The sequence below is a fragment of the Adiantum capillus-veneris genome, chromosome 27, assembly GCF_014529385.1.
Source record: "Adiantum capillus-veneris isolate H3 chromosome 27, ASM1452938v2, whole genome shotgun sequence".
In the NCBI taxonomy this organism is placed as follows: domain Eukaryota; kingdom Viridiplantae; phylum Streptophyta; class Polypodiopsida; order Polypodiales; family Pteridaceae; genus Adiantum; species Adiantum capillus-veneris.
This window is the reverse complement of record NC_140957.1, coordinates 128042422-128055084: the sequence shown is the minus strand read 5'-3', so window position 1 is coordinate 128055084 and position 12663 is coordinate 128042422.

Genomic DNA, 12663 nt, shown 5'->3' with positions numbered 1-12663 from the left:
TCTAGAATTACAATGTCATCTAGCACCTCGATTAAGCAATCGATAAGAGCTAACCCTCGCAAGATTGTCACAGCTTCTATGCTGACATCTTCTATCAAACCATCAGTGAGACATAATCTATGCAATAAACATCCCTGAGAAAACATGGGCAAGAGGATAGCCAAGACAATTTACCAGAGAGAGAGAGAGGACCAGAGGGAGAAACATGGAACCTGCACATGCGCACACACATTGCAGGTCATGAACACTGGGGGTGGGGTGGCGTGGTGGGGTGGGGTTCCTGCTCGTTCGGCCTACTCTATGCTCATTGACACTGCTGTGAATGAAGATTCCCGTGAGCGACTTGAAAGGCGCGAGGGAGTATTTTATGAAAATGCCTCGCATGAGAGATGCCATGGCAGTGTGCAACCGTCAGTACAAGCCTCGCTGGTTTTTGTCGCTTAAGTAAGGCTCAGTCACTACGTCGTTTATGTAGCGATTTAAATTATATAGCATCGATTATGCAAGGCTTCCCGTTGTTTATGTGACGACCCTTTTTTTAAAAAAAGAATGTCCTCGCTTATACGAGATATGCCTCGCCTATGCGACGCATTCGTCATCGGTTAAATGACGTGTGTAAATTATTAGCCCCTCGCACCCCCCCCCCCCCGTATGGCTAGTAGTAATCTCAAGGCTACTATCTTTGAAAGGATAGACCTTGCCGTGAAAAAGCAACAAGTTTGTGCGGGATCACCTAAAGAAATGGCCGAGCATGTCAACTCCCAACGGCCTGGTTCTATCACCGAAGTAATCCACCACACCATGGTTACTTCCTGTATCAATTTCCAACAAGGGGCTAGGCGGAATGTCAAACCCATGGAGAACAAAGACAAAAATGGTGCAAAGGGAAAAACCAATGCCCAAAACTCTTCCCAAGGCACTTCCTACAACAACAACAATAGGTCCAAGGAGAAGGGAGTTTACAAAGGTAAAAACAAACTCTCTCATTAAGAGATCGAAGCTTTTTGCAAGGACCATAAGTGTTTTAAGTGTGGGGAGCAAGGACATGGCTATCGTTCTTGCCTCAAGAAAAATGCTCGCAATAAGACTCCTAGGGCTTCCACCATCGAAGCTCCAAAAGAGGATGCTCATTGCAAAGGATCATCTCTCTCCTATGCTTGGGGAAAGATAAGGGAGCATGATGCCTTCATCTTGTTTGACCATGGCACTACTCACAACTTCATATCAACGGAGTTGGCCACCAAGTTGGGCATTCAAGCTTTTGAGATGGAAGATATTGTAACGGTTGACATGGCTTTCAAGGGACAACAAGCCTCTGTTACTCCCTTGATTGGGAAGTTGAGGCTTCATGTCTAAAAGCTATGTCGACAAAGAAGACTTTTTCATCTCTCCTATCCAATATGAGGATGCTATCCTAGGGGCGCCATGGTTTGATCACATGGCTGCCAACATGGAGTTCCCTGAGAGGAGAATCTAATTCACCTACAGGGGAAAGAACATGTATATAGATGCTAATGAGTCTGGTCGTACTATACCACTTGTAAATCCTCTTGCCCTTGATAAATCAATGAAGAGCTCAATTTCTGCATACATGATTTTTGTCAAAGAGTCCCTAAAAGGTCCTAATGTTTCATCAAAGGTGAATGGTAGGAATAAAGAAGAGTTAGACTTGTCTAGCCTTCTAAAAGGATTCCAAGATGTGTTCATCAATGATATCCCTATGGACTTACCTCCAAAACGAGGGGATGATGACCATCAAATTGAGCTCCTATCAGGAAGCTCACCGCTTAACAAACCTCTTTATCAAGTTTCCCAAGCTCAACAAGAGGAGATCATGAGGCAAGTACAAGAATTGGTAGACAAAGGGATGGTGAGGCCTAGCTCCTCTCCCTTTTGTTCTCCAGTCCTTTTAGTGCAAAAGAAAGATGGAACATACCGCATGTGTGACTATCGTGCACTAAACCAAATCACTATCAAAAACAGATTTCCCGTACCTCGAGTAGAAGATCTGTTTGATAAACTACAAGACTCTACCTACTTCAGTAGGATTGACCTTAAAAGTGGCTATCATCAAATAAGGATAGTGGAGGAAGATATCCTAAAGACCGCGTTTCGTACAACGTTGGTCTTTATGAATATCTAGTCATGCCTTTTGGCTTGACCAATGCACCTGCCACATTCAATCGTTTGATGGAGAAAATATTTAGACCCCACTGCAAGTTCACTGAAGTGTTGTTTGATGATATCATCATCTACTCCAAGTCCTTGGAGGAACACAAGCAACATCTTCAAGTGATTTTTCAAGCATTGAGGGAGAACAAGATTTTTCTCAACCAAAAGAAAAGCGAATTTTTCCTTCAAGAGATTCAATACTTAGGTCATATTATCTCTCAAGATGGTATCCGTATGGATCCACCAAAGTTAGAGGTAATAAAAGAATGGCCTAATCCAAGGAATCTACATGGGTTAAGAAGCTTTATTGGTATGTGTGCATACTATAGACACTTCATAGCAAAATTTTCTCAAATAGCGGGACCATAACACGACTTAACAAAGAAGAATGTTAAGTATTCATGGACAACTAAGGAGCAAAAAGCTTTTGACAAGCTCAAAGAGAAGCTTACCTCTCAACCAGTCCTTATGCTTCCAGATCTCTCAAAACCATTTGAGGTCCAATGTGATGCTTGTCGTGACCTTGGAGCAGCCTTGCTTCAAGAAGGGCATGCCATAGCATATGAGAGCCGAAGGCTCAATACGGATGAACATGTCTTGGGCATTTATGAGAAAGAGCTTTTAGGCTATTCTACATGCCCTAAACACATGGAAGCACTATCTATTGGGGACTCCATTCATTTTACGAACAAACCATCAAAGTCTCAAGTACTTCATGACGCAAACAAAGTTTTTCAACAAACAAATGGGGTGGGAAAATTTTCTTTCACAATTTAATTTCCACATTGATCACATTGCTAGAAAGCACAATCAAGTGGCTGATGCACTTTCACGATGACCAAAAGTTGATGCTGTGTCTATAGCAACTCAAGATGATCTATCTTCTATGATAGATGAGTATGCTACTGACCCTGACTTTAAAGACATGATGTCAGCCCTTGCTTTAGGGAAGAAAGAGGAACCATTCGCCTTGCAGGATGGTTATCTTCTCCATGGCAATAGGCTATGTGTTACCCACTCCCTTCGTGAGAAAGTCATGTATGAATCCCATGCTCCTCCCTATGCGGGGCATAGAGGCATTCAACCTACTCTTCGAGGAGTAGAGACGTACTTTTATTGGCCTACCATGAAAGTGGACATACAAGAGTATGTTTCAAAATGTGTGGTATGTCCAAAGACCAAGTATGATAGAGGGAAGCAACCTGGATTACTCCAGCCATTACCAATCCCTAATTCACCATGGGAGAGTATATCCATGGATTTTATCTTTGGATTACCCAAGTCTATCCGGAAATATGGACAATAGTCGACAGGTTTAGCAAGCAAACACACTTTATCCCTGTCAAGAAAACTAGTAAGGCACACTAAATGGCAACTCTCTTCATATCCCATATTTTCAAACACCATGGATTGCCAACATCCATCGTGTCAGATAGAGATCTTAGAATGACCAGGAATTTCTAGAAAGGTCTCTTCAAAAATCTAGGTACAAGATTGAATTTCTCTTCGGCCTATCACCCACAAATAGATGGCCAAAGTGAGATAGCCAATCTTGCGATTCTTAATCTACTAAAGACCTATGTTATAGAAGTAGGTCAATGCTCACAATGGGAAAAGTACTTACCTCTTATAGAGTATGCGTATAATAATACTATCCATACCTCTATGGGAAAAGCACCTTTTGATATCATAGAGGGAAGATCTAAAAGTCCCTTGCTACTTAAAGTACATGGGAAGATCTTCACTGCGGATGAGTATAGCCATGACCTGCAAGCATCTTTTCAAAAGATTAAGGAGGCTATATCCATCTCTCAACTATGGCAAAAAGTTGTTGCTGACAAGCACAGAAGGGCCTTAACGTTCAAAGAAAATGATTGGGTCTTACTTAAGTTTCCTAAGGCTCGATTGAGGCAAAAGACAGGCAAAAATCCTACGGGCCATCAAAAGTATTATGCTAAACTAGCAAAAAGATACTATGGTCCTTTTCAAGTTTTGAAGCCAATCAATGAGGTGGCTTATCAACTCAAGTTATCTAACCATTCGCTCATACACAATGCTTTTCATGTGAGCCTACTTAAGCCCTACAAAGGAGAGCCTCCAAATGACCCGATTATTGAAGACCCTCCCGAAATCAAAGACCAAGAAGAGGTGCTACAACCCGAAGCTATCATTCGGTATGAAGACAAGGTACTACGACATGGTAAGATTATCTGACGGTATCTTATTAAGTTCAAAAATTATCCTTTTGAAGATGCTAGATGGATGCAAGGAATCTCGCTTCAGGATAGTATGAACCTTGTGAACGCTTACAATGCTACATTAGAGTAAGAAAATGTACATGTTTCTTTTACATGATCAATGTTTCTGTCTTATAAGACTAATTCTCTCTTTATTGTGACGAATTAAGTAGTATGCATACTAAGAATCATGTTTGTGATGACGACGTCTCTCAAACACCATGTAGAATTTGTCACTCTACTTGGGAGGTTGAAATGGACTAAACAGCAGACATGCTTGTGGCATCTATGTCTCCCAAGCACCAAATGGATTAGTCATCCATCTTGGAATGATGTCGTAGGGTAAAAAGGGACCTCTACCCGCTAAAACAAATTGACTAATGACTATGGTTTTATCTCTGTTACCTCATAGTCGAGGACGACTATGATTTCAAGAGAGAGGTAACGTCATAAAATCTAATATCTAACCAAACCAAATTATTTTCTCATATTAAACTGATCATTTAATGTGGGATAATAAACGAGAACAAGGGTTAGAATATAGACATGTGCTTACGGATCTATCTCAACACGGGGCCAATGGTAAAGGGATCCAAATGAGAGATGGTCTGTCAAAGAGCAATGCTACCTAATGGAGCTTAAAAGACCTTAGGGTTAGCTTCATTAAAGACCTCCAAAAGTTAGTGTTAAAAATTCCTTTGACCTTACTCAAGCTATGTCTAACCTCGAGGTGGGAATCATACCCAAGCATGAAGTGCTAAGACGCTTAAAGTGGTTGTGGGAACCTTGCCCAAAGCTTGAGGTGATTTTTATGCTTAAATGACTAAGGTTTTTGAAATGTTAAATTCAAAGATAAGCTCTCAAGAGGCATGAAAGTTCATGCTTGATTGACTAAGGCTTGAAGCATTCAATTCAAAACAAATGACTTAAGAAGCATAAAAGACATATGTTCAAATGATCCTCCACATGTGGCCCTCATGATGTGCTTGAATGGTATTGATTAGGTTTAAAGGGGTCCAATGAGAATTTAGATACATAAAATAAATAATTAAGTTCTTTCTCTCAAAAGAGGAAAAAGAGGACACATGTCCAAAGGAAATAATAACATAATACGAACGAGAGAGAGAGAGAGAGAGAGAGAGAGAGAGAGAGAGAGAGAGGTGGACCAAGCATGAGAGGGGGGGTATACTCTCCCACACACACACACACACACATTATCTCATTGTGTGGAGTGCAAAATGCAAGAGCTCCATCTCCTTCTCCAAGTTTGTTGAGAAGTGGAGAGCCTACACCAACACTCTTGGCTATGGAATGCAAATCCAACCAAGAGCCATGCTTCAATGCTTAAGCTTGCCATCTTCTTTATCTTCATTACTATGCTATTATGCTATGCTAAGCAAGAAGAGTGATGATAAGTGAGGAACTATTTCTTTCTCATGTGGAATGTTTCTTCTTCCTCTTCCCTACCCTCATTCCTTGCTAGCTCTCTCCACCTTCGAAGGTGTTTGAGGCCTTAGGACCGAGGCTTGGGATAGTTAATGTTTTTTTGCAAAGTTTATGTTAACCTCATGATGCATGAAGGTGTCCATCTTCATAGCATCACCAATGTCACAAGGAACACAAAGATGTATTGTAACAAAGTCTCTCTTGATGGGAGAATCTATAATACAAACACCTTTTGGAGGGGAGACCGGCTCCAAGTAAATCCGGTCCTCATCTATTGTCATGTTCTCTAAAACTCTCTCTCTTGCAAAGTATTGTTCATGCCAAGTTAATTAAGTACTATGTTTATGTTGCTACCATCAATTAAGTTCACCCTCCAAGTTCTCAAAGTATTCTCACAAAAATTCTCACTCTAATTCTCTTAATTCCGCTATTCTCAAAGTTCATAGGCCATTAACATTACATTGATATCAGAGCATTTGGTTTCTCTTTTCTTGCTTAAGAAGAGAGGTCCAAGTTTGGATGGCTACTTGTCCCAGGTAGATCACACTTACTTTGTGGGAGTTGGTGTGTGTGTGTGTGTGTGTGTGTGTGTGTGTCCACATGCACGCCTGCATCCTTGCCAAAGACAAGTCAAAATGAAGAGGGCATGAGCAGAGCAAGAATAGAAAGGTGAGGGAGGGTGCAATTATATTTTTCGACTTTACTTCTAATTGGTCCACATTGTGAGTATTTCATTTGAAGTTTGGGCAAGTATGGTATGAGAAATTGGCATGGGGGCTCGTGGTTCTTTCTTGCACTATCTCTCTCATTTTTTCTCTCTTGCAAAGGCACATTGTGGCCAAGCAAACTCTCTCTCTCTCTCTCTCTCTCTCTCTCTCTCTCTCTCTCTCTCCTCGGGAGCTCAAGAGATAGTCTCTATGCTTGAGATTATGGCTATGGATGCAAATCCATAGCCAAGTGAAATATTCTTCTTCATCAGCATGTGAAGCTATGCTACGAGCTTGCCCATGAGTAAGCATATACAAAGTACTAATTCTCTTGCTTGAAAAACTACTTCTTTCTTCCTCATCTACCTCTTACCCCGTAATTCTTTTTCCCATCTGGGGTTTTAGGGATTGGGAAGGAGGGTTACACCATGGAATCTTGAAGAACACCATCGTTTTGGTTCGAGGAATGCTTCACAAGAGCACAAGTTGTGTTTTAATCAAGGCTTTCTTTGAGAAGGAATTATAATACAAAGACCTTTTGGAGGGGGACTAGCTCCAAGAGAATCCAGTCCTCATCAAGTTGTCAATCTTAATTGTGGAATTCTGTTTGAGTTATGTGCATGGTTTTCAATGTTCTTATGTGTGAATGTGCAATGAAATTAGCCTGGCACAACCTCTAGTCTCCTCTTCATAATTCTCTTAAAGAAAACTCTCTCCTTTTATAAGTTAGGATTGTGTTGAATCTAAAGTAAGTATTAGATTCTCTGACGTTGGTATCAAAGCTGAGGTTTCTCTTTTCTTGCCTAAGAAGAGAGGTCCTTGAGTAGTCTATGAAAGGTTAGAGTTTCTCATTGCAATAGGGTAAGTGGGACTAGATTTATTGTAATGGAATTGATATTTTATTATTTAGTGCAGCTGACAAGTATAAAAAAATAACGGTTATACGAATGGATATTATATTTTAGGTATATTTGATTACTCAAGTGCTCTCTATGAGCTTTGGCCATTTATGTCCGGCCGGTCAGTTTGTACTCACTTTGACCATTCAAGAAATCTATAAATCAAATACGTGCAAGAGTGAAATGGTCACTCTTGCACGGGGGAAGATTGCACCCAGCGCCTGTGTCTTTCTTCTCTCTTCTCCTCTCTTCTTTCTCGATCTGCCGACGTAGCACTCCGCTCTAAGAGGTGCACCTGCACGTGCTCTTTGTCTCTCTCTCTCTCTCTCTCTCTCTCTCTCTCTCTCTCTCTCTCTATCTCTCTCTCTCTCTCTCTCTCTCAATCTTGTGCAGTGTATGTGCGATTGCCAACTATGCAGATTCGTGTATTTTGTTGTATGTAGCATATTATTTGTATATTTTGCAGGCGCGTCCACATCTCCATTTGCGGCATTTATTATCTCAATTGGCATGCCTCTTGACAGGGTATGAGGACACCATCAAGAACTATGGTCTTAATAATGGAGTCTTTGGGATTTGCCTATGGCTTAACCATTATTGAGCTATTAGTCAGACGATAGGAATTGATGCCAGCTTAACACTATTAAACCCACTCCACTAATCTTTGCAATTAACAATATTCTAAACCACGTAGTTACTCGAGTGCTTAATTTTTAGGGATAAAAGAAGTAACAGCCAAAGTTTTGGAAGTGTCAAGAAAAGAGTTAGTATACACATTCAAAGAAATTAAATCATGGCACAACATAATTAAGAGAATGTAATTAACACTGACAACTTAGATTTAGCTCATGGTGTAACATTTGATGATGGTCAAAGAGTTGTCAACTATCTTGTTGACAAAAGGAATGGGAAACCCTATTTTGCAAGGAGAAGTTCAAAGCCAAATTCAAGCCATTCAAGTACCAACTTCCCCGAAGTGATCAAGAAGAGAGAATTCTTGCAAGGACTCCTATTGAGACCTCCGAGAGGGAAATCTCTTTGGGTAACGAAGAAGAGATACTGGAAGGACCTCCAAAACAAACTATTCAAGAAGAAGAAGTGCGCCGTGAACTTTCAATGGAGAGGTATGAAAGCAATACCCCTCCTACCTCTGAAAGTGAAACTACCCCAAGAAGACGGTGGGCATGGTAGTCACATAGTCCTCCCAAAAAGAAAAGGAAGTCATCAAGCACTCCCTTCCATGCAAATCTGAAGAAGTGAGAAAGAAACTCAAGCAAGAGAAAGCGAAAAAAGCGACCACCATCCTCACATTCTTCTTCCTCTTCCTCTTAGTCTCATCTCCATCTTTTGACACAGATAATAATAACTTGCCACCCAAGAGAGAAAAGAGAAGGACAAAACGGAGGAGTTATGTGGCATGGAAGAAGTCACGAAAGTTGAAAAAGTTCAAAAAGGGAGGAAAGAACATCACTTTCCTTACCTATGATGGAACCTTTGGAGCAATTGATAAAGTGTTCTTTACCCAACAATTTGACAAAGTCCTCACGGATGGCAAAGCTTGAAGGTGGCCCCATACTAGTCTATTCAAAAGTATGTGGATAAGTTTTGGGAGTTACATATCAAAGCCACCATTTACCAGAAGATATATTTCGCAGAACAAAAGCAACAATTTTGTGCTAGCCTACCTGAGGTAACGAGTGAGTATGTCAACTCACAAAGACCTAAAACTATCTTAGCAGTCATACATCACACTATGGTCACCTTGAGGATTCTTTTCTTACAAGGGAGTAAGAAGGACTCCAAGCCAATGAAAGCTAAGGAATCAACTGAGCCAAGGGGAAGAAAAATGCGATGAAAATTTCTCCCAAGGCTAAGAACAACAATAAAGGAAAAGCAAAGGAAAAAGGATACAAATATAAAAAAACACTTTTGCCTAAAGAGGTTGAGCATTATCGTAAAGATAACAAGTGTTTCAAATGTGGGGAGCAAGGTCATGTTTTTTGGGCATGTTGAAAGAGAAGTAAAATTAATGAACCTCCTAGAGCGACCATGGTGGAAGTTCTGAAAGAGGAAGGCCATTGCAAAGGAGCACCGCTCTCTTATGCTTGGAAAAAGTAAGCGAGCATTATGCTTTCATACTGTTTGACCCTAACTCTACCCACAACTTTATTTTGGTTGAGCTAGCTACTAAGCTAAGAAGTCATGACTTCAAGATGGGAGATGTGGTAAAAGCATATGGAGCTTTCAAAGGGCATGAGGGTCATTTACTCCATTGATTAGGCAACCCTCTTTATCTCGCATGTCTTTATCATGGCTTACCAACATCTATAGTACAGAGATCCAAGCATGACTAGCAGTTTTTTGGGTGGGTCTCTTTGAGAATTTGGGTACTAAGTCGAGTTTCTCCTAGGCCTATCACACACAAACAAGTGGCCAAAGTGAGATAGAAAATTCAGCTATTATTGATCCACTTATAGCCTATGTTACAGAAGTAGATCAAAGATATTAATGGGAAAAGTATTAACCCTTAGTAGAGTAGGCCTATGATAGCACTGTCCATACTTCTACAAGAAAGTCACCCTTTGAGGTAATTGAAGGAAGACCAAAACTCCCTTGATAGTCAAAACACTTGGGAAGATATTTGTTGCTACTGATGAGTATAGTAGAGACCTTAATTTTTTTTTTAACAAGATTAGAGAAACTATATCCATCACGAAACATAAGCAAAAGGTTGTTGTTGATAAGCATAGATGAGCCTTGACCTTCAAAGAAAATGATTGGTTATTGCTTAAGTTCCAAAAGCACGCCCAATGGGTCACCAAAAATATATGCTAAATTAGCAAAAAGATAGTATGGCCCATTTCAAATTCTTAAGCCTATTAATGAATCAGCTTATAAATTAAGGTTACCAAGTACCTAGCTCATTCATAATGCCTTTCATGTGAGCCTCTTGAAACATTATAAGAGCAAGCCACCCAAAGAACCAGTAATTGAAGAACCACCCAAGTTTGAAGGCCAAGAAGAGATCTTGCAACGAGAGAGAATTCTATGACATGAGGCCAAGGTTCTAAAAGGTGGTAAGACTATCCAATGAGAGAGGAAAGTGTAAAAGTCTAAATCACGGCTAAAAATGTGAGGGAAGCAAGTTCGGATGTGACCAAAAGTTGAGCACTCTAGTATTGTGTGGTACTCAGATTCTTGAACTTGTAGTGAGCATAGTGTGCACAATTTATTTGACTCTTCTCATTGCCCCAACGCTCTTTTCGCATAGAAGAGAGTGGGAGCTAAGCTGAATGTTTGCGAAAGAGCGTATTGTTGGACAAGGGGATATCCTCAAGCATGTAAGGGTGAGTACGGTTTCCTCTTTCAATGAAGAACATGGTTTTGTAGTCGGGGGAAATATGGGTGGTGTAATGTATGAAGCATAACCCACCAGATTCCTCCCAAGCCGTAATACATTGGCATTGTAGAAAAGCTTCATTCACTCGGGAGTCTATTGAGGCATCGTGTAGCAAGTGTAATGCATCACATCTCCCAAACCACGTCTTTATGTCTTGCATCCATCATGTGCTCAAGATCTTGCTTTTATGCGTCTTTTGAACTTTTTTACTTGCTTCCTATGCAATTGTAGGATGTCAATGTGAGGGGTTTTGATGCATTTTTATAATGTACTCCACAACCCTTTCCACGTGGATAACCTCAATTGGAAGAGATATCGACTCAAGAGGTAGGAGCATATATGGTGTTTGTGTCTTAACTTGGAGAAAGTTTGTAAGAAAACACTTTTGGAAATTCTCAAACTCTTTCCAAGTACACTTTGAGATGCTCCCGCCCCACACTTCAACTCCATAAAGAAGAACCGGGTTTTATCGATGTGTCAAAAAGGTGCTTTTTGAGAACCCAACACTTGATGTTTCATTACACATGTTCTCAAATGCATAGTATGCTCTTTTTATAGCTTCCAAATGATGCATATCACATTCATGTCACTTGTGATTGGCCAGAACCTCAAGGCTAAGGTACTTAAAGCTCTCAACAACTTCAAGTGTCTCATTGTTGTACATAATGCATGGCTTCTCCTTATGGTTGGTTTTCACAAGCGTAACCTTTGTTTTGGATTCATTCACAATCAGCCCACTCTGCAAGCAAAAGTTCTCAAGGACAACCATAAGCTTTTGTAAATTCTCTAAAGTGTGTGCTAGAAGCACTACATCATCTGTATACAACAAAAACATGATTACCGCATTGCAAATAGTGACCACTTCAATGCCTTCTTCTTGCATTAAGTCAACTACCGTTTGTTTCAATTGATCAATTCGAGAAAACACAGGCATAAACTCACATCGCACTTGGAGTTCTTCCATCCATCTCCACAAATTGTTACGTGAAATCATATAATACTTTCTTAAAGTCCACAAAGCAACAATACAATCGCTTGCCTTTCAATCGACTTTCCTCCATGAGAACACGAAGAGTGACAAAATGATCAATGGTGTTACGGCATTGATGAAAACCCGCTTGTCCATTTGCATGCTTGTCATTCTCTTCAACCCAATCACTCAAATTTATCTCCATTATGCACCCAAACAACTTTTCCATTAAGAGACAAATCATTCAATTTTATCTCCATTATGCACCCAAATAACTTTGCCATGAGAGACCCAATCATTATAGTCTGGTAGTATTACGTTCTTTACACCTCCTCCTTTATGCAAAGGCTTTGCCCAATTAGTGCTCCAATAAAAAGGCATACCATGTTGAAGTGCAAGGTCGAACATATCACACATCTACTCCCCATCTACTCATGTGTAAAATCTCCCATCCATTTAATCATTTTTGGCTTGATACTGAGAGACAGAAGTGCAAAATAGACCCAATGGCCTCTACACCAAGACTATGCACAATGGCCTCATCATGGGAGGTACACAATAGGGGCACCAACGAGCAAGATATGTGGCTAGGATGCATACATATACACAATCAAATATGCCATGGAAAACAATTTCAAGATCCACGTCCAAGTGTGGGATGGGGTGGTCGGAAAACAAGATGAGAGGAATGGTAAATGAGTGAGAATGGGTTTGCTACTCATGCATGTAGTAAGGAAGATAATGAGGTAAGGGAGACATGCAAGTATGCTCACTTCTCATACCAGAGGTGGCAAATCCACACACCTTACCATAAGCAAAATGGAAAGAACAA